Below are 19,209 nucleotides of genomic sequence, written 5' to 3'. Positions count from 1 at the left end.
TTCATGGGGTAAAGTGTGTTTAAAATTGCAAAAAAGGGTAAAATTATTTGGTTTAAAATTGATTCAATTTGTAGGCTATATTAGTTACTTACTAAATGAACCGACTTCGGTTATACTGGGTCCAAGTCCTTGGTTTAAAAAGTACCGGAAATAGTGGTCAAAAACTCAAAAACTCTCTCACTCTATTTTCTCAGAGATGATTTGATCTATTTCCACAAACAGGCTCAAATAAAAGTTCCTATACTCTCATAGGCTGCTGTTTAATTTCATTCGTGTCCGACTTTCGGCTCCAGATCTATAGGGTAAAGTATGTTAAATCATTCAGTGCGACGATGCAAAATAAAGAAATATTCTTATTAGCTTGACACAACTGTTTACAAATTGAAAAAGTTGTTTTAGTTCATACTCAAAGAAAGTTTATCATTTTATTCAAGACTAGCTGATTTGCCCGGCCTCGTCCCGGGTTGGCGGTTCAATGCATAGGACGCTGGTCTTACAAGCCAGTTGTCGTATGTTCGAGCCCCGACCTGGAAGGGTTCTTAGTGTCAGTAGGATCCATAGTACTAGCCATGCAATGATTCTGTACACTAAGAATCGGCTGCGAAGTCTGTTGAAACAGAAAGGCCAAGTTCCACAAAAGGAATGTAATGCCAAGACTTTGCTTTTGATTTGCCCGGCGTTGCTCGGAAATGTTTCGTGAAGGCAAAGCCAAAAAAAATTCTAGAAATTGTCCTTCCCATTGATACTCTGATTGTAATAAAACACAACTTAGACGACAACCCGATTGAACAATGCTCCGTTCATGTTCTGATTGCGAATGATTTGTGTCCCATCTTAGATTTAGATCTCACAATAATTATAATTTTCATGGTATTCTCGACAAACTGGATCAGTTTTATATTTGAACACTTTTGGTAGAAACATTTAAAACACCTTTCTCTCTATTAATACCTACTTAGTAACCTCCGAGATTCATATGTATACAATTTTGTAGCGTACATGTTTCTAAGGTCTTGAAAAATAACGATTTTCGTGAATGTTGTCATTGTTAATGACACTCGTTACGCTCCCTCCCCTATAAAAATACGCTTATGACCATCTTCGAAGAGCTAGAAGTATTTGTGCCATATTTGGTGGCAATCTGTTCAGTAGTTCGGGAGTTATGCCATTTTAAACATTACACCCCACTTTTTAAAGGCACTTGCTACATCCACTCCCCCCCCCTATTATCAAAGGTATGCAAAAAGTTTCTATGTTCTTCAAAACGTATTGATTCTTGTCAATTTATATGAATTTTGTCATGACCAGGGGGAGTTTTAACAGGGGGGCTAATGATACTTGCTACGCTCCCTGGTAATCTGTTCAAAAGTTCCGGAGTTATGGCGTTACAAACAAACAAACTTTCACCCTTTTTTATATATGGAGCATTCCACACCAAATTAGCCACCCACCGACTTCGGTTATACTGGGTCCAAGTCCTTGGTTTAAAAAGTACCGGAAATAGTGGTCAAAAACTCAAAAACTCTCTCACTCAATTTTCTCAGAGATGATTTGATCTATTTCCACAAACAGGCTCAAATAAAAGTTCCTATACTCTCATAGGCTGCTGTTTAATTTCATTCGTGTCCGACTTTCGGCTCCAGATCTATAGGGTAAAGTATGTTAAATCATTCAGTGCGACGATGCAAAATAAAGAAAAATTCTTATTAGCTTGACACAACTGTTTACAAATTGAAAAAGTTGTTTTAGTTCATACTCAAAGAAAGTTTATCATTTTATTCAAGACTAGCTGATTTGCCCGGCGTTGCTCGGAAATGTTTCGTGAAGGCAAAGCCAAAAATAATTCTAGAAATTGTCCTTCCCATTGATACTCTGATTGTAATAAAACACAACTTAGACGACAACCCGATTGAACAATGCTCCGTTCATGTTCTGATTGCGAATGATTTGTGTCCCATCTTAGATTTAGATCTCACAATAATTATAATTTTCATGGTATTCTCGACAAACTGGATCAGTTTTATATTTGAACACTTTTGGTAGAAACATTTAAAACACCTTTCTCTCTATTAATACCTTCTTAGTAACCTCCGAGATTCATATGTATACAATTTTGTAGCGTACATGTTTCTAAGGTCTTGAAAAATAACGATTTTCGTGAATGTTGTCATTGTTAATGACACTCGTTACGCTCCCTCCCCTATAAAAATACGCTTATGACCATCTTCGAAGAGCTAGAAGTATTTGTGCCATATTTGGTGGCAATCTGTTCAGTAGTTCGGGAGTTATGCCATTTTAAACATTACACCCCACTTTTTAAAGGCACTTGCTACATCCACTCCCCCCCCCCCCCCTATTATCAAAGGTATGCAAAAAGTTTCTATGTTCTTCAAAACGTATTGATTCTTGTCAATTTATATGAATTTTGTCATGACCAGGGGGAGTTTTAACAGGGGGGCTAATGATACTTGCTACGCTCCCTGGTAATCTGTTCAAAAGTTCCGGAGTTATGGCGTTACAAACAAACAAACTTTCACCCTTTTTTATATATGGAGCATTCCACACCAAATTAGCCAACCAAATTTTTTTCATCTAACTATTTTTTTTGATAAAAGTTTGTGCAAAATTTAAAAAAAATTGGTGCAGTAGTTTTTGAATAACGATGGACACGGACTTTCAAAACCTGCTTTCGAGGAGAACGTGTTTAAAGGTTTTTGTCTATAAAATCAATGGAAACTATTAATTACTCCAAAGAGCCCGTAGGGTCTAACATTTAAAAAAAATCATAGTTTTTCTTTTACAATTTATTATAACAAAACTTTTAAAGAATGTTTTGTCAAGATTTAAAGTCAATCGAAGTAGAAATCTTGGGCCTATGCGCCGAGCTCTTGCTTCTTCGTAGAATGAGATAGCCGTAGATAAAGGTCCATAACTTCCAGAGTTTCGTTCCAATAGGCTTGAAAATTTACAAAAAATTCTTCAAATGTTTCACTATAAGAAAATATAAAGAAAATAACAAATGATTTTTCAAAACTGGTAGACCCTACCCGCCCCTTAAATCTTTGCCCAAATTTTACTTACAATCATATCTCGAAAATTCCACGTACCATATTGAAATAAAAAAATATGTGTCCAATATTTTCGAGCTCCTCACAGGACAAAATATGTAGATCAAAAACATGTTTTGGGTGGCTGATTTTGCGTGGAGTGCCCCTCGTGATATTTTTGAAAATATAAGTAATATAAGAAAGGCATCATTACACCACTAGGTGGATTAAAAAAGGTTTTTACCCAAGGGGTCTTGGTCGGGTACGAGTAAAATTTTTACAGCTCATTCGGGTTCGGGTCGGGTACAGGTAATTTATTTTCAATTTTAATCTGGTACGGGTGATTTTTTTCATTTTTAATTGGGTACAGGTTATTTTTTCAATTTTTATCGGGTACGGTTTTCTTTACTACCTACATATATTAATGTGTCATGTCCGAAATCGAACAAATAAACTGGCAACGAGATGAGTTGAAGATTTGTTGGAAAATAATTAGCCTATAATTTTGCTATCGCTATCCTAGTAAACTGTGAAAACAATTTACTCCTCGTATTTGTGAAGAAAATCCAACCGGCATTGCTATTCTCGAACAAGGCATTTTCCTGTCTACGATTGCTAGTCCATTGAATTATCTTACTATTTATGGGTAAAGTTTGAACAATGTTGTTATACATAATGATATAATCGTATTGAGCAGGTGGCATTTGATGGTAGTTTTATGAGTTTCGAACTAAGGTGGAACGATAATATAGCCAAAAAATGAAGTATTTCTCTACATTTCTACAACAGTTCACTCCATACATTATTATTCTGCTGGTTCAAATTCGATGTTTTTCATTAAGATGAAAGGACCACTCACACCGACAATCCAAAAATCATCCATTTTAGTCCCTAAACGATTGCAAGGCAGCAACCGTCCTTACCGGTGAACGATTGATTTTAGTTCTTCATATAACCAACAGAGAACTTAGATGCCATTGACTCGATTGAATTGGAGTGTCTTTGGTCAGTACAAACACAAATCCCAACCGAACTGCTTGGATTACCCTTTTATTTGTTCTGCGAATGCTAACGAAAACAAAATCCATCAACGTTAACGGTTTTATCGGAATTAATAGAAATTTTATTTGTCCCTTATCGAATTAGGTTCTTCTTTCGATCGAAGCTACTCTTCCTAATTTTTTTTGTTCGGCGCATTTGAAAGAGAAACGAGCGGAATGAAAAAAATCGTATCGTTTGGATTCTCCCTACTAATAGCACTATCTGCAGAGCTCGGTTGCCGTCCTTTTTAATATTCTGGAAGGAATACTAAAAAGTCAGATCTACGTATTACTGTAGATTTTTGCAATGCTCTGGAACGTGTTTTCATTCGTCGAATGTAAGTATATGTGGATAGAGATTTTCTTTGCTTGTTCGATTGTTTTCGATTGTATGATTTGAAACTTGAAAACTAATTAGAATCGATGAGTTACTTCAATCTTAACCGAATGAGTCATCAGAATACGAGTACGTTTTCAACTGTTGATAACAGTGGTTTTAATTCTGTAAAACCTTGTAATTGAAACTTTTCGAAAAAGGTTTTTCAAGTAGAAGTGTAGGTCAAGTAGTAATTTATTAAACTCCATACCTCTAACGATACTTCAAATTTTAAATACAGATAAGTACTTGGAATACATGAGAACTATATTTATATGAAAGATATGAAAAGAACAAGAGAATTTTATACTTCTTACGGCACTAGTTCAATGATAAAGTTTTCGTGCAAACTTGATCGAGAATATTACAAAAGAAGCTCAGATACTTTAAATTGTGTAGTTTTTATTTCAAATATAACACGAGTTCTAATATTGTTAAAAAGAAATCTTATTACGAATGTAATTATTAAGAATGGGTTTTTGTTTCGATTATAGAAGTTTTAACCTCTTCGGGCCAGAAAAATTTCTGACCCTATGTGCGGGATTGGGAATCGAACCCAGGCGGGCTGTGTGAAAGGCATCGACTTACCCATCACGCTATACCCGTCCCCAAGAATGGATTTATGCATTATACATAATGGAGTTATTTTGAACTCATTTATAAACTTTGTGTTTCACACATGCAGATCAGCGCGCAGCAGGTGAAAAATATTGTGTAATAAGCTGTGGTAAAAGCTCCAACGGGCTCATTTCGTCAGCTGACTATTCCCATGATGAGCTAACGGAATCACATCTGAGACCGCTAAACAATAACGAGAAAAAGTTTTTAAGTGTCTCTTGAAGTATGTAATATATATTTGCATTTGCCTGCTATGTCTTTGGCGCTATCCCAAAGTAGAGACATGGCTTCATTTTGACAAATAACGCTCACATCCCTCGGTTCTGGGTCACCCTAGCAGTGGCGGAAATCTCTTAAAGAAATGACTTAGTCATCGTTTATCAGGCGGAAGCATTCTTATGTTGGATTGTTTCATGTCTAAAAACAAATTTCTTTAGCAAGCTGCCGACTATGTACAAGATAGAATAGTAATGGAAAGTGTTCGGTTACCGGCACCCTTTTATTTTAAGCTCATAGCGTCTGACTTACTGCACATTATGCGGACATCTATACACCAATGGAAAGCTAAAGCCCCTAGCTAACAACTGAACTGATTAGGAAACAAGTTGATTTATTTGATTTAAAAAAAATTATCAATTTAGTAAAGTGATAAATTCGGGCATTTTTAAAAAAGATGTTTGGTAATGAATGCAGTTATTCAAAGGAAAACCGGAATTTATTCTTTTCGGAGACGTTTTGGACGACTGACTTCGCCTCGGCTCTCTTGGCCGATGATTTGGATGGTGGCGCCTTTGGTGTTGATTTGGCCGGTCTTCCACGTTTTTTCTTACCCGGAGCATTTTTGGCTTACTTTGTCTCGACAGCAGCCTGCATACCACTGACATTTTTTCATCATTTGTCGAAAAAAATGGGATGCCGGCAACCGAAATCGGTAGATATTTTGAAAATGACAAAAAAAATTTTTGGTTGCGAGAATTTTGATAGCATCCGGTATTAAATCACGAAATAGATCGATTTCACCTCATAAATATTCAATCCACTCACCTTTCCGATTGATGCTCTTCAATTTATGATACTATAAAAAAAGTCAGAATAAAACTTTTGTGTTGATTTTCACTCAATTAAATTTTTTTTATTTAAAAGATGTTTTTATTCAGGCCTATTTGCGTACAAGCTTTACGTGGCCGAATTAGCCGATTTTTTAAATAAACAATTTTTCGAAGTGGATTTCGTTGTCACTCTTTTTCTAGGAGGAGAAGAGCTTCCATTTCCCTCCTGCGAGGGTTGAGGGGCACTTTGCAATTAAAATTTGTTTTGAACATAGCAAAAAGTACAATCGTCTGTTTGCTTCGGTATTCGACAAAAAGAACGTGCTGCTATTACACACACATGACATTTGTCGGAATGACGCTATCTGCTTTCTGTCAAAAGTTACGGTGGAGTGTCGGCAACCGAACACTGCCAGCAACGGAACACCTTTCCCTACGCAAAACCATGTTCCAAGGGTACATCGTCATACGTAATAGCGATGCAAATAGATAAATAAAATATAATCAAAATACAACATTGAATCGTTTAAGTCTAATCTTTCAAACTAAACGATCACATGGTAAAATAGTTACTTTGAATAAGTTATTGTAATTAGTATTGCTTTGAGGCTGTCATTTTTTCTGATATATCGCTTTATACACACGCTTATGCTGAATTCAATCTTGAGTGCCTCAAGAAAGCAACCTTGGCCCAGTACTCTTTTCCTTTTTCAAAGATATCTTCCTATATAAAATTTATAACAATATGATTTCAAACTGTTTCATTTCGTAGTTAATTCTCATATAGGAAAGTTATGCAATCGCTTGAAAAATTGACTAGCCCGGAGGTCCAAGTGTCATATACCATACGACTGAGTTCATCGAGCTGAGCAATGTCTGTGTGCATATGTGACAAATAATCTCACTAGGTTTTCTCGGAATTTCATCCGGATACGACTTCCGATTCCCGAGTTGTACACGGAACGACCGAAATTAACTCTGTGCCTAATTCGTTTTACTGTTTTTGAATTAGTTGTTTTTAACACAAAATTGCCAAAATAACTGAAAAATTAGTTAAAATTCAAAATTTACTTTGCTGAAAAAAGCTTTTGTTTTAGAGAATGTGATTAGTTGGCAAACATTCTGGACACAAACCACCAAACTTTCAATCCAAAACGAAATTTTCATAACCAACTAATTTTGTGGTTGAAATAAAAAAAGTTGACGCTGTCTGACTGTCACCATAACTGCTTGAATACAGCACAAAGAAAGCAAAAATTAAGTTGGTTTTATTAATAAGTTTCTTAGTCAAAAACTCATGAGAATTGTCAAAGCAACACAATTCATTAAAAAGCCAAAAAGGGTAGTCTAGTTGAAACTGCTTGCAAATTGCATTGATATTTTTTACATGTGTTATGATATACACATATCTAAATTGTTAAACCGATATCTAAAAAGGTTGTAAACTCTTAGTGATAAGTGTTCTTTGTGCACAATTGATATGAATGTAAATAACAATGTTTTTCACGTGGAACTGTGAAGTGAGTTTGTATATTCGTTGTATAACATGACAATGTTCGGTTTTTGCTTTCGGAGTGCAAAAAGTTTTCAGTGAGAGAGTCACTGTCACACAATTCAATGAAGAAAATAGTGATCTTGAATATAAATAATTGCGCTGATAGCAGACTGCCCGAGTATCATTTTCGTTTATATCTTTTCCGTAAATACAGCGCGAAAAGTCTCTAGCGTATTTATACCTGCCAAAATAGTAAGGACAATCGCAAATGCAATTTTTTTCGGCAGTAAAGTGTCACTTGAACCGGCGAAACAAAATACGCAAAAAAAATCCAAACTGGACTCAAAATAACACAAATCGATAGCTATTATCAGTAGGCAATTAAACAAACCAGTTCCGGCAATCCTGGTTCCCGGTATCTGATTCCGGAAGCACCGGAAATAGTGGTCATATGTTCCAAAATGGTTTGAACGATTTCCACAAACTTAGATTAAATTGAAAAGTCTCACTGTTCCATACGGAATTTCTGAATTTCATCCGGATTCGACTTCCGGTTCCGGAGTTATAAGGTAAAGTGTGTTCAACATTGTACACCGTCACTTAAACCGGTGAAACAAAATATGGAAAAAGATTTCTAAACAGGACTCAAAACTACACAAATCAATAGCTATTAGCAGTAGGCAACTAAACAAACCGATATCGACTATCTTAGCTCCTGGTCTCGGGTTCCGGAAGCACCGGAAATAGCAGTCATATATTCCAAAATGGATCTCACTCACCTCTCTCAGCGATGGTTTGACCGATTTCCACAAACTTAGATTCAAATGGAAGGTCATACGGTTCTATGTGGAACTCCTGAATTTCGTCCGGATCCGACTTCCGGTTCCGGAGTTAGAGGGTAAGGTGTGTTAAATATTGTACACCGTCACTCTAAACTCGACTCAAAACTACACAAATCGATAGTATATAACTAAAAAAACCGATTCCTGTTTTCGATTAACGACAGGAGATAATAGTCATATGCTCAAAAATGGATCTTACTCATTTTTCTCAGGGATTGGAGAACTGATATTCCCAATCTTAGGGTCAAATGAAAAGTGTTATGATCCTACCAAAAATTACTGCATAATTTCGAAATTAAACAAAAATTTATAACGTCGTGGATTTGTGGATTAAAACAGGTTTTTGTTGAAGAGACGGTGAAAAACATGTTGGAGAATACAACAGCATAGTTTATTAGAATATGCGTGATATGAGAAAGGTGAATTAAAATAGATTTATTTTTGCCATACTCTGCCTCTCGGGAGAAAAAAAACGTTTTGGTCGGATCAAAAAAATCTTTCTAACCCTATATACGGGGTTAGTAATCGAACCCAGGTAGGCTGCATGAAAATGACGGTCTTACCCACCTCGCTATGTCCGTTCCAGTGTGTATGTAATAAAAATATGCACTCGGAGCTGGACCGGCCTCCACAAACTGGGATTCATATAAAAGGGCACGTAGTTCAATAGCCTGCTATCGAATGTTATATAGATTGAACTTCCAGTTCTGGAGTAATGGGGTGAAATGTGAAAAAATTCTCAGGAACTACTGGACCGGTTTTTACAAGACAAATGAACGGTCTTACAATTTTATAGCACGCTACCTGGTAACCTACCATTGAATTTTAGACGTATCATGCTTCTAGTTCCTGAATTAGGGCCGTAACCTAGGTCCATTTCTGTTTGTGCTGTTCTGTAATGACGCTACTACTTGGTGTTGGATCTGGCATTTTTTTTTTGTTTCAATTATAGAGGCTTTAACATTAATGTCATTCGCCTCTTCGGGCCAGAAAAACTTTCTGACCCTATGTGCGGGGTTGAGAATCGAACCCAGGCGGGTGGCGTGAAAGGCATCGACTTACCCATCACGCTATACCCGTCCCCCGGATCTGGCATTTTGATTTAATTATTGATTCCGTCTGATGTCAATTTTTGTTGGCTGTTAAGCTTACCTTTAACCAAAACCGATCAACTTTGATTTCCTAAGCATTACGACAACTCAGCTTTATAGCGAGAATTAGTCAAAACGAATAAAGATGCAGCAAGCATTACTTGTGGCTAAAGTAATCAATAACAAAGATTTTAACTCTTCTTGACTTCTATGCTTTTCAACGAATTCGTTCGACTAGCCTACTTCAACCAAAATTTAATAGTACTACATGAACCAATTACAGCATGTGTTCGAGTATTTTACGAAGTTGAGCATCTCTTTGAATTTGGTGAACCGACGCACAAGTTCTTATATAAATTGTCAAGTTTTTCCTTTTTATATATTCATCATTTGTACTTCGTATTATTCATTAAGACTATCAATTGCCAGATGAATTATTTTTATAAATAAACAATAATATGAACAATCACAAGAAGTTGTGTAGGAGAAATTACAATTACATTAGCATCAAGATGTCCAAAACAATGGGTCTTAAATTATACTGCTGAGAGCTTCACTTACCATTTAAACGCCAGTGATCATCTAACTAGATGACAATTAAATTTTAGATAGTTCCGAACGGCACACTACGTGATAATTTAAAATAACACTGCCACTTTCCTAGTATTCGAGCTGATTATTCGAGACTTTTGTTCTAAGATGCCTATCTACTTCACATTCTCAAAATCACGTACTTCTCGCCAGATAGATTTCAATTTCTCTTCACATGAACTGAGCTCTTGACAGATATTCTTCCACACATATCTCTCACTGATAAAAATAATATATGATCCCCCACCTTAAGCGATAAATTCAATTTCTTCAGCAGCACGTGTTCAGCATAATTGCACTATTTCCATCTCTCTAGAGTTGAAGCTTCCTTCGGCCGAACTTGATATAATCGTATGGGAAATAGTTTTCATACAAGAACCATCAGCTATCCAAGACAGATGCACCAAACGAAATTGGTTAGATCCACTCAATTATTTCTTGCTCTCGGGAAATTTAATTGCACTTTTGCGATTGCACAGCGTATCCGGGAAGAATTTTCTTAATCCGAGAGAATGATTTGCCTAGACTACAAATTGAGCTCGTCCGAAACTGTGCTGCTTTAGTTGATTTGACATTGTAACTGTATAGTGATCCGATTCATGAAAGTTCATTCTACTTTAGTCGTTCACGATTAGCACAAATTTTTACGTGTGAATAAATTCTACTATGAACAAAACATGTGAGTTTACAAGCTGGCCTCACTACTTGGTCGAATTTGAGTTCATTAGCACGTCATGTTGCTTTCACACAATTTTTTATAGTATATACAAACTTTTTATTTATTTTTTCTTCATGTAAGACTTCAAAGGTAATGATAGTTCTGCTTAAAAATTAAAAGCTTCAGATAAGCGCTTAGATATTGTGTTAAATGAAACCTTCCGTTCCAGCTTCGCATCGTTAAACATCGTATCAGCAATTTACACCACGCTAGTACCAGCAGACACGAATACGGGTCAACGGGTAATCCAGACTTTTTCAGACAGATACGAAAACAGAGTGATCTTGTGGTAAGATCCACGATTTTCCAAAGCACACCCACTCAGTCATATTCTGAGTCACCCGACATGCTGATGGAGCAAACAAAGGGAATTGGAGACGAAGAAAATTCACAAATTTCACATTTTTCTGTTGGCTCAAAACACCATCAAACCGCTGTATCGATCCCGCGGTGAGTAGCTGGTGACCGGGGGCACGTTTTCCCGTGGCAAAAGTCAGCAACAAACTGTTTCCGTTCGTGTTTTCTTGCATTTGCTAGCAACCAGCATTGTCCTTGCTAGCAGACAGCCGAGGTTATGCTGAGACAGACCCCAGCAGCAAGCAGGAATCTCTCACTGCTACTGCTGTTGTGCATTTTCTCTCGTTCGGCTATGAAAATTTTCCGGTAGAAGCAACAGAGTGGAAAACAGCTACTTCCATAAACAGTACATCTGAAAGCTCTATGAGTAGGCCGAGGGGAACAGTTCGGAGCTTTTAGAATCGGGAGCGATGCGAGTCAGGATGGAGTCATGTTGCGTGCTAGTTGGAGATTCTCCGAATTTAGGTGTGTTAGATACGTACGGAAGCATTTCGAAATCGGTTGAACAAGGTAAGCTTTACCAATTAAGGGAAAGAAGGAGTCGAATGCATCTCTGAGAAAATTTCGCTTCATATTAAATATAAAAATATAATCCTCATTATTCTTTGGTTATCATTTTCAAACAATATTGATTAGTCTAGTCTAAAAATAATGCTTTGAAAAACATGAACTTAAGACTCTTCAGGGGAGTCGGTGTTAAACAGTTGTTCACACCGCACGCGAATAGCTCTTGACTCCTGGAAATTTTTTTAACTACCTAGAGTATCATTGATTCAAGGTTTCAGTCTTTTTCAAGACTACCTGAATCACTAACAGTCTTTTTGAAGACTAACAATTAGTCAACCGTTCTCAAGGCTATACAAAGAGTGATATTCTAATATAATCTGTCTTTTTCAAGACTAAGAAATTAATCAGCCTTTTTTAAGGCTAGTCATTCAAAGAATTGTTCTTCGAACTAATCAGTATTTATTAAGACTACCACAAAATCAGTCTTTATCAAGACTTATCCAAACTAGGAGTCGAATCGAAGACTAATTTAGCCTAGTTAATTTATATTTTTCAAAAATGCCTGCGTCCAACCGGAAAGGCAACAAGCATAAGGCTAAAAATAATTCAATACGGAAGAAATCTGAATCCAATATTCAATTTTTAGACAACAAGTCAAATCAACTACCTTAAATTTACAGACGACCTTATTGACAGGTAGATCGACCATATTCCAGTTCGTCTTCTAACAAAAACAATTTATTAATAGGTAGATCGGCCACGTCATCTTTTTCTAATGGTGCCGTAACAGGTAGACATCTACCTACCAATATTCCTTCAATGCTATTCGCTTCTTTAAACGAAGTCGATTTAGGCGATCTTACGGAAAATAAAATGATCTACCTCCAAGATCAACTTTTTCAAATGATCATCCGAATGAATTCGACTTCATCACTTTTTGAAGCATTTCAAGTTGGATGGCAATTTGCAAACAATATTATAATGAATTTAAAATTTACCAGTTATGTTAAATAATCATTTGAATATTTTAAATTGGAATGCACGATCTTTAAAATCGAGTGGAGATGAATTCTATAATTTTCTCAAACTTCACAAAATTGATATTGTCATTGTGAAAGAAACATTTCTTAAACCAAATGTCAAATTGAAAAGCAATTCACGTTATGTGGTTCATCGATTTGATAGGTTTACTGGAATTGGTGACGGAGTTGGCATATTGTCCAATGGCAAATTAAACATCGAATTTTACGAATTCAATACTAAAGTTTTTGAAAGCTTGGGAATCGAAGTTGAAACCATTCATAAAATTTATTTCATCGCTGGAGCTTATTTGCCATTCCAATGCACCGGTGAACAATTAAATTTCTTTAAATCGATTTGCAAAAACTCACAAGATATCGACCGAAATTTTTCGTAATAGGGGACTTAAATGCAAAGCATGTTCAGTGGAATTGTAGACAAAATAACAGTACTGAAGAATTCAATTTTTGTATCAGAGCAGTTTGGATTTCGTTATGAACATTCAACTTCTCATCAACTTGTAAGAATAACGAATATGATAAAAGCAAATAAATCTTCTGGGTTATCCACTGGAGTTGCTCTTCTAGACATAGAAAAAAGCATTCGACGGTGTTTGGCACAAAGGTTTAATAGCAAAAATGTCTGATTTCAAGTTTCTTATTTATTTGATCAATATGATTCAAAACTGATCGTACTCTTCAGGTTAGCTACAGAATTGTGAATCTGAATTGCTACCCGTACGAGCCGGTGTTGCTACCCGTACGAGGATTCAGAATAAAATTCTGAAAATGATTTTGAAGCGACCTCCCTGATTTAGTACAAATGAGGTACACAGACTCACAAATATAGAACCATTAGATGTAATGTCACATAATATTATAAGAAAATTCCGACAAAAATCGATGCAATGTTCAATTGAATCGATTCGCTCTCTGTATTAGTTGGTAAGTTAGTATATAGGTTCCTTTTTTATTCCCATGTTTTCATCACCACCGCCACGAAGAACCACTCCCATCGATGAGGGACATCCGCCGGATCTTCAAAGACTCAAGAGTGTTTCTTGAGGACCCACATGGACAAGCCCTTGGCATCATAAACTTAAACGGATTGTGCCTTAATAAAATAAAGTAGGGTTTGTGAATAGAATAATACAGACCTTTTCAAAATTATATGGCCATCCATAAATTTCAAGATACAAAAAAAAGGAATAGTTTTAGGATTTTTTTTCGATGGAACATGAAATTAGATTGCAAAACACAAATGTGAGTCCAAGAGTTGATTGATTTCGAAAAACTTTTGTGATAGAACGTTTTAAGGAAAAATGGCTTTTCAAAATTGCTTTTCAAAATTTTCAAACTTGCAGATTATTGAGGTTCGGATGATTAAAATAAGCAACAAAAAGCATCTTTACCGGAACGGTTTATTGTCTGAAAAATACGATTTGGCATACTTTGCACCAACTTCTGCAGTTGCCAGTTCAATAGCTTCCCAAGACTGAAGAATAGCACATAAATTTGTCGTACCATAATACCCCAGAGATTCTCGATTGGATTTAAATCCGGTGAGAAAGCTGGCCAGTTCAAAATATCAATTTTCTCGAACTTTAGCCACTTCATTGTTTCAGCACTTTTATGAATACTGGCGTTATCCTGCTGGAAAATGAGCTTTGACTTGCGTCTTCTTTTAATTACTGGCAGCAGACTAGCTTTGAGGACATTTATGTAATCGGAACTTTTCATTTGTGCGATACAAATTGAAGTTCCAGCCTGCCGGTTGCACAGAACGCACCCCAAACCATTACAGATGCACCGCCAAAATTTCTCTTTGAGAAATATCGTGGTTCCTTACGTAGATCACGCCAATAACCGTTGAATCCGTCTGGTCCGTCTAGGTTAAACTTTTTTTCATCCGAGAATATCACCTGTAATAGTTTAACACATTTGTTATTAAATAGTTTAAATGCGTTTGTTTTTTTAATATTGCAGAACATGCGCATACCTTTTTCCAATTTTGGGGCATGTTCCGACGTGCAAATTCCAGTCGAGGTTCCTTGTGGTGAGGTAGTAAACGAGGAACACTGTTCATTTTTGCTCGAACTATTTTGGGCGAAAGTTTTAATGCCCTCCGAACGGTCGAAACTGAAGCTTCCAACTTAAGTTCAGTACGGATTTGTGAACAACTCGAGGTAGAATCCGAGGATTTATTGACAATTCGACGAGTATCTCTCTTTGACAGTTTCTTTTTGCGTCCTGCATTTTATTCTGACCATACTTTGCTGGATTTTCAAAAAATTTGCGACCGCACATCTGCTACGACCAATTCCTGCAATTTTCCCCCATCCTACTATCTTGAAGGCCAAAATTTGTCCTTGTTCTTGTTGATTTAGTCTCTTTCGCTTACCCATAGTCACATAACGCTGTTGAATGAATAAAAATGATATTTATAATCACTACATTCAACACAAACTGACAAACATACAAGGTGGCCTTATAATTTTGAAAAGGGATAATTACTAACTTCAGCTGCTTCGGCTTTGTTTATCAACAAATATGCAACTCGAAAATGTTTTGCTTGTATTTGTATCATTCGTCATCGATTGCCATCGTTGAGTTAGGGTGGTCCCATCAAAATCACGCGAAAACTTGAAATTCAAGGGTGGTCTTATAATTTTGAAAAGATCTGTATCGTGAAATAAGCTTATGTTATTTGAAATTTGTTTTGAAGACCCTTACATAATGAGAATGGATTTGGCGAACTAGAAAATGACTAGAAAACGTTCCAAGATGGTGACTTCTATATTTAAAGTTTCGTCTTCGACTGATCAGCGCATAACAGTTTATGCTGAACTATAATGCCACTCAGCAGTGAAACAAAAACCGCTAAGCAGAAATAATGTGACTTCTGATTTATTGATATCTTAAAAATATTGGTGCGATCGAAAATGTTGTACGAGCATAGAAAATTAAATGAAAAGATTAATTAAGAAAACAAATGATTATCAATTAATTTCAAAATTAAAAGTCGAAGAGTCAATGTTTGACTGTATAACGGGAATTGAGTTCTAGAAAAAATAGGATCACGTATATGACGGAATTTGTCTTTATTTTTTAAAAGAGGTTTTAACCTTAAGGTCATTCGCCTCTTCGGGCCAGAAAATTTTTCTGACCCTATGTGCGGGGTTGGGAATCGAACCCAGGTGGGCTGCGTGAAAGGCATCGACTTACCCATCACGCTATACCCGTCCCCCGTAATTTCTCTTTAAATTCGAGTATATGAAAATGTATACTGTAAGGCTGATATATTTGTAAAATCAGCACGTGAAAGTGCTGAACCGTTAGCAGAAATTCTGCTTAAATCCCAACAGATCTGCAATAGTCTCCATTTAAAAACTCGAATAAGGTGTCAACTACTATGAAATCAAGATTGAGATGATTGGCAGGAGAAAATGAATCCTACGATTTTTGTCACGTTTGGACTCCGCTTGCAAAGAGTAATTAACACAATCCCGAATTCTAACAGTTGTTTTTTGTTTTCGCCCATTTGCATGACTTGTGGTTCATTGTCATCCATTCCTGATTCTTTTGGAGAGTTAACAAATTTTTTTAGCAATTTTCTTACATATAGACTTGAATAAAATCGACTGCACAATAGACAGGATGTAAACAGTATCTAAACAAAATACATTGCTTAGAACCAGTTTAAAACCCACACCCACCGCTAAGGTAAAAAAAGGTGTACTGTGGTCAATTTCACTAATGGAAGTGAAACTATCGACAAAAATCGCGACATGGCCATTTTTATTCTCATCCCAAATTTGATATGCGTTCATGAATGTAGGATAAACTCGTTTCATTTGCAGAATAAAAAAGATCGTATGGAACTAACGAAGCAATATTTGTTATGCCCAGTTTGTACGCTTCCTACTGGAGTACGAAGATTCGTTGACTGGCTGGCTGATGATACGTTGCGTGTATTCGAACTATTGAGGTGAGCATTGAAGAATTTCCATTAGTTCCAGTGAAAGTCCGAAAGTAGGTATGTAATCAACGAAATTTTTCTCCCTGCCGACTTCGAACTAGCAGAAGCTTTGAAAATCGTTTCTGAGAGAGTGGATTTTCGGTGCTTCAAACTGTTTTCGATGCTTCTCTCGACTGTCAATTAAAAACGTGCCAACTGAGTATGGTATTCGTACATTACCAAAACCAGTACTAGTTGGGTAACAAAAATTATGATAATTCTGTTCATAATAAGTTAGTGTAGGAATAACCTGAATTACTCGCTTAGCGTTTTTTTTAATAATCGGTTTTCGGGATCTTGAATTGTAATGCAATCATTCAGATTGATGTTTTTCGGAATGAAGTGACTTTTATCGTTCAACTGTGTCCTAGGAAGGAAAGAATGAGCTTTCTTGGTGCGACAAGCTATAAAACTACATGAAATAGGGGAATTAACCATGCAAACTACTTTTAGTTCAAATCGATATCTTTATGATCCTCAGTGCGCTCCAGTTGGACACTTGGAGGTAATTTTTGACTCAAAGCTATGTCTGTCTACTCACATGGACTTCAGAATTAAAAGAGTTTGTATAACTCTGAATCAATGCAAATAAGCATTTGGAAAACCATGGAAACTCAACCCCAGATATCTTACTATCTTACTTTATATTTAATAGTGTTGCTAAGTAACTCACTTTTAGCAGTGCTAATGTTTCTATTCAGTGTCTGAACAGTATGTCGTTTTCGCTTGAGAAAACTGAAACTGACCCAGGTTTCATCAAACAAACACTTTTCATGAAACTGTGTTGATTTCGCACTTAGCAACGGGGGTTTGAACAAACCTGATATAAAAACCAGATTCGAAACTGACTCGATTTTCAGTTCAACAACGTTGAAACTAGGCTCAAAGCTGGCTTCAAACAAACGGTTTGACAGCAGTTAGATTGGAAACTGGGTTAGGTTTGGCATCAAGCGAAAACGAGATTAGTTTGTTCATAACAGTCACTATATGGACATTATGTGACTGTTATGACCCACTTCGATCAACAGGATCAAAAATGTTGGTTCCCTACAGCGTTGCCATTATTCCCGGTTTATCTGGCAAATGGATTTCTCTCGTTTCGACAGACACTCTAACAAACCAGATCGTTTGCCTTTTTTGCTCACTGAAAATGAAGCCCGGTCAAAATTTCCTTGTTCATAGTTAGACACAGACAAATCCAGATAAATTTTTGAGTCAGAGACAGAGTTTTGAAAAAATTACATAACAACTCTGGTTTCCTATTGCAATTGGTTGATATCTGATGCCAATTAATTATTTTTCTTGAGTTAGTTTCTGTCAGCATTGCTCTACAGCAGGTATAAAACCATCCTCAGATTGCAATCATCCAAATGATACATTTTCCTTAAATCTAGTGTTTATATAGTAACTAAATCTAATGAGACAATAACATGAGGAACGATTTCTTGATAACATTACGTGCTAAATGAAAGTCGAAAGAATTGAAACATTTGTTAAATATGCGGCACATGCTAGCAATGGCCTTTTTATATCCATAATTAGCTCTAGCATAGGGCATCCGAAGAAAAAAATAGGATCGAAGATTACGACGTCAAACGTCCGATTGTAACAATTGCAATAGCTTAGAGCATTCGATTTGCGACTGAAGTAGATCTGCCACAAAACTAGCCTTACAAACATCGCGACGGACAGACAATAAATCGCGACCAATCAGTTTGCAGCGGTCATGGTAACTCGGTGGGTTTTAAGGGTCTCCATGAAAGGCGTTTTGTTAATAAGGTGACCAGATAACAGGAGCATATTCGTGCGTCAAGCGAACAATATAGAGCTTTCAAGCAATGTACATCAGAGAATTCTTTAGGAACGCTGAAAATAAATCCCAATAGCTTAGAGGCTTTGGAAATAGTGAACTCGATGTGCTCCTTTAAATTTAACTTAGAATCCAGGAGAACACCCAGGAGCTTAACGATGCGCGTTCGAGAACAGTTTGTGAAATATTATAGTCGAACTTGAATACACACTTATTTGCGACTAAAATAGATGACGGAGCATTTAGAGGCATTTAAAACCATTCTGTTAATGTAACACCAATAAGGTAAATTATCCAACTGTTCTTGTAGGAACTCTGAATCTACTCTAATCAATTGATTGTTTTTTTTTTGTTCGTGTACACTTAGTTTGTTATACTAACAGTTCGTGCTGGGACTGGTGTCCGCTGCCTTCAAATGAGATCAGAACAATATCATCCAAGGGTTATACATAAAAATGTTTCAATCAGAACTATTCGCGATTATGTATACACTTAAATTGAACTACCGATCTCAGCTGTTTATAACTCGGTAGCTAATTGTTTCAGTAATAATAATATTTCATCAAAGCGGTTCCTTAAGGTACTGCTGTCACCAAATGTTTATTTGTACTGATATTTCAGTAGAATGAGA

At 36.3% G+C, this 19,209-nt stretch overlaps 1 protein-coding gene across 1 annotated transcript in view; it reads right to left on the bottom strand.

The window, feature by feature from the left end:
• Nucleotides 1-11,355, bottom strand: part of LOC131439471 (uncharacterized) — a 149,640-nt gene extending 138,285 nt beyond the window's left edge. The window contains exon 1 of the mRNA XM_058610516.1: nt 10,120-11,355. The gene's annotated coding sequence lies outside the window, so the exon portion shown is untranslated. The remainder of the gene's footprint in view (nt 1-10,119) is intronic.
• Between the last annotated feature and the right edge of the window lie 7,854 nt (nt 11,356-19,209).

Source organism: Malaya genurostris, chromosome 3 (genome assembly GCF_030247185.1).
Source record: "Malaya genurostris strain Urasoe2022 chromosome 3, Malgen_1.1, whole genome shotgun sequence".
Classification (NCBI taxonomy): Eukaryota; Metazoa; Arthropoda; class Insecta; order Diptera; family Culicidae; genus Malaya; species Malaya genurostris.
This window is presented reverse-complemented; position numbering and strand designations above follow the sequence as displayed.